This window comes from Nerophis ophidion, linkage group LG11 (genome assembly GCF_033978795.1).
Source record: "Nerophis ophidion isolate RoL-2023_Sa linkage group LG11, RoL_Noph_v1.0, whole genome shotgun sequence".
Taxonomy (NCBI): domain Eukaryota; kingdom Metazoa; phylum Chordata; class Actinopteri; order Syngnathiformes; family Syngnathidae; genus Nerophis; species Nerophis ophidion.
The window spans coordinates 32,582,811-32,587,777 of record NC_084621.1 but is presented as its reverse complement, the minus strand read 5'-3'; positions in this window follow the sequence as shown (position 1 = coordinate 32,587,777).

Here is a 4,967-nt window from a genome sequence, read left to right as displayed (position 1 = left end):
GTACATTCTTCTTAAGGCAGAGGGGTCCAAAATTTTTGACCGTGGGGCCGCATTGGTCAAAACAAAAGTGTAATCTAATTAAATAAAGCATATAAATTAAATGTATTATCAAAATCACTGCACTTACTTCATTCCTTTTTTAGGTGTTAGAATAAATTCATTCCAACTATGAGTGCTGTCTCATTCGTATCGAACTGCGGTCAAGCCAGCCTAACTTGAATCTGAAATGCGCCTATACGTTAGACATTACGGTAATTGAGCTAAGAAATTAATATAAAATATGTAAAGCATTGAAATGGAAATATAAGAGGTGTATCTCAACTAACTCATATAGGACTATCATCCTGCACTGTTTGGGGTCAATAGGTCACATGACCTGGAAGCTATTGAGCTAAAAAGTAATTTAAAAAAAGTAATACATACATATAAAATATGTAAAGCATGGAAATTGAAATATAAGAGGTGTATCTCCACTAGACCATATAGGACTATCATCCTGCACTGTTTGGGGTCAATAGGTCACATGACCTGGAAGCTATTGAGCAAAAACGCTAATATTTACAGGAATAAATTCATATAAAATGTGTAAAGCATGGAAATATAAATGTAAGAGGTGTATCTCAACCAATCCATATAGGACTACCATCATGCACTGTTTGGGGGTCAATGGGTCACATGACCTGGAAGCTATTGAGCAAAAATGCTCATATTTACAGGAATAAATTCATATAAAATATATAAAGCATTGAAATTGAAATATAAGAGGTTAATCTCAACCAACCCATATAGGACTATCATCCTGCTCTATTTGGGGTCAATAGGTCACATGACCTGGAAGCTATTGAGCTAAAAAGCTCATATTTACAGGAATTAATTCATATAAAATATGTAAAGCAATGAAATTGAAATATAAGAGGTGTAACTCCAATAACCCTTATAGGACTATTATCCTGTAATGTTTGGGGTCAATAAGTCACATGACCTGGAAACTATTGAGCAAAAACGCCAATTTTTAAAGAGATAAATTCATATAAAATGTGTAAAGTGTGGAAATTTAAATGTAAGAGGTGTATCTCCAATAGCTCTTGTAGGACTATTATCCTGCAATGTTTGGGGTCAATAAGTCACATGACCTGGAAGCTATTGAGCAAAAACGCTAATTTTTAAAGAGATGAATTCATATAAAATATGTAAAGCATGGAAATTGAAATATAAGAGATGCATCTCAACCAACTCCTATAGGACTATCATCCTGCACTGTTTGGGGTCAATGGGTCACATGACCTGGAAGCTATTGAGCAAAAACGCAAATTTTTAAAGAGATAAATGTATATAAAATATATAAAGCATGAAAATTGAAATGTAAGAAGTGTATCTCCAATAACTCTTGTAGGACTATTATCCTGCAATGTTTGGGGTCAATAAGTCACATGACCTGGAAGCTATTGAGCTAAAAAGCTCATATTTACAGTATTTAATTCATATAAAATATGTAAAGCATTGAAATAGAAATATAAGAGGTGTATCTCAACCAACTCATATAGGACTATAATCCTGCACTGTTTGGAGTCAATGGGTCACATGACCTGGAAGCTATTTAGCAAAAACGCTAATATTTACATATACTTTGCATATATATATGCTTTACATACAAAATATGTAAAGCATTGAAATAGAAATATAAGAGGTGTGTGAGGTGGTATTGTGTGTATTTGTGTGTATGAAGATGTGTGTGTGAGTGGTGATTTGTCCTACCTCAATAGCTCCCAGGTAATGTGACCTATTGACCCCATACAGTGCAAATTGATAGTCCGATATGGGCTAGTGGAGATACACCTCTTATATTTCAATTTCAATGCTTTACATATTTTATGTGAATATGTCTCTTTAAATATTAGCATTTTAGCTCAATAGCTTCCAGGTCATGTGACCTATTGACCCCAAACATTGCAGGATAATAGTCCTATAGGGGCTATTGGAGATTCACCTCTTGTATTTCTATTTCAATGCTTTACATATTTTATATTAATTTATTACTGTAAATATGAGCTTTTTAGCTCAATAGCTTCCAGGTCATGTGACCTATTGACCCCAAATAGTGCAGGATGATAGTGCTATATAGGTCGGTTGAGATACACCTCTTACATTTCAATTTCCATGCTTTACATATTTTATATGAATTAATTCCGGTAAAAATGAGCTTTTTAGCTCAATAGTTTCCAGGTCATGTGACCTATTGACCCCAAATAGTGCAGGATGATAGTCCTATATGAGTTGGTTGAGATACACCTCTTACATTTCAATTTCCATGCTTTACATATTTTATATGAATTTATTCCTGTAAATATTAGCGTTTTTGCTCAATAGCTTCCAGGTCATGTGACCTATTAACCCCAAACAATGCAGGATAATAGTCCTATAAGGGCTATTGGAGATACATCTCTTATATTTCAATTTCATTGCTTTACATATTTTATATGAATTAATTCCTGTAAATATGAGCTTTTTAGCTCAATAGCTTCCAGGTCATGTCACCTATTGACCCCAAACATTGCAGGATAATAATCCTATATGGGTTGGTTGAGATACACCTTCTTATATTTCAATTTCATTGCTTAACACATTTTATATGAATTTATTCCTGTAAATATGAGTGTTTTTTCTCAATAGCTTCCAGGTCATGTGACCTATTGACCCCAAATAGAGCAGGATGGTAGTCCTATATGGTTTGGTTGAGATACACCTCTTATATTTCCATTTCATTGCTTTACATATTTTATATGAATGTATTACTTTTTTTATTACTTTTTAGCTCAATAGCTTCAAGATCATGTGACCTATTGACCCCAAACATTACAGGATGATAGTCCTATATGAGTTAGTTGAGATACCATCCATCCATCCATTTTCTACCGCTTATTCCCTTTCGGGGTCGCGGGGGGCGCTGGCGCCTATCTCAGCTACAATCGGGCGGAAGGCGGGGTACACCCTGGACAAGTCGCCACCTCATCGCAGTAAAAGAGCCACATCTGGCTCTAGAGCCATAGGTTCCCTACCCCTGCTCAAGGGTTCGATCGAACCCTGGTTAAGAACCACTGCTCTAATACTCTCCCCACCTAAGAGCACTAGTTGAGATACACCTCTTATATTTCTATTTCAATGCTTTACATATTTTCCATCCATCCATCCATTTTCTATCGCTTATTCCCTTTCGGGGTCGCGGGGGGCGCTGGCGCCTATATGAATTTATTAGCTCAATTACCGTAATGTCTAACGTATGGGCGCATTTCAGATTCAAGTGCGGCTGGCCTGACTGCAGGCAGATCGAGTGCCTGTGTGGTCAGGTTTAGGTTTACACAGTTGTTTTTACATGAAATCGGCGATCGCAATAATTCATTGTCTGCATTTTGATTTAATACCAAGTTGAAGAGGGAAGTTTGCCAAATATGTAAGAATACAATACAACCTGCAACAAAGCCCTATTTTCTATGGTAATTGCCATTACACGTGTGTTGCATTTGTATGTTGCAGTGTCTTGACTTTCTGTGTTGCAGTTTATTTTTTTATTTTTTTTAATCTTATTTTAACCTTTCTTTAACCATGAAAAAAATCCCATTTCCAAGGGAGTCCTGGCCAAGGGGCAGCAATGTTACACATAAAATCACATTCACATTACATATTAACATGACAGGATTGACATCAAGTAAAACAGTTACAGATAACTAAGGGTTCCTTCAAATGCTCTCAGTTTAGATGTAAAAGTATTTAAGGACAAACATTCAGTCAGCTTCCAGTCTCATTGTAACATGTTCCAAGCACATAGACAAAAGTGTTTTTTCTCCCAGCTCAGTGCGAGCAAAAGGGACAGAGAGAACAGCTGATCGTTGACTCTCAGTGCATAAGAGTTCGTACTTCTCTGTGAATTTAATGTACAACTGTAATGGGGCATTAGTCCCAGAAGGGCCTTGCACCCGAGAGTACAAGTCACAGTGGTGTATCATGGCTCTACAGTTATTGATGAACCTCAAAGAAGCATGGTTAACAGAGTCGACCATCTGAAGACAGGAACGAGTAGCATTCATATAAAATAGATCACCATAATCTAGCACGGATAAAAATGTGGCAGAGGCAAAGCGCTTGTTTACACCAAAAGAAAAACATCTCTTATTACGGAAGAAAAAAAACAATTTAAGTTTTAGTTTCTTCACCAGTTGATCAATGAAAGGTTTAAAAGTGAGAGAGTCCTCAATTAAAACACCAAGGTATTTATATTCATGCACCATTTCTATGACATTCCCTTGAAGAGTGGACACTAGCGGGGGAATTTGAGGCACCATCCTATGTTTGGAAAACAGCATAAGTTTTGTCTTGTCAGCATTGAGAACCAGTTTTAAAGGCCTACTGAAACCCACTACTACCCACCACGCAGTCTGATAGTTTATATATCAATGATGAAATATTAACATTGCAGCACATGCAAATACGGCATGTGTTGCAAAAAAACGTTGTGTAATGATGACGTGTACGCGTGACGTCACGGGTTTTTAGGAAGTATGAGCACTACACACACACACAGCTAAAAGTCGTCTGCTTTAACGGCATAATTACACAGTATTATGGACATCTGTGTTCCTGAATCTTTTGCAATTTGTTCAATTAATATTGGAGAAGTCAAAGCAGCAAGATGGAGTTGGGAAGCTTTAGCCTTTAGCCACACAAACACACGGTGATTCCTTGTTTAAAATTCATGGAGTTGAAACTTTACTAGGAATCACAGCGGACATGGATCCTGACCACTTGTTAACCAGCAGGTTTCGGTAAGAAAATTGTGGTTAAAAAGTTGGCACTTACCGGATATCAGCTGAGCTTGCGCCTCCCGTACAGCTGCCGTCGACTTCCCCAAGACACTGCGCGTCAACACCTGGCCGTGGACGTACACTTCCGACTATCAGGTGCTGTTAAACTCA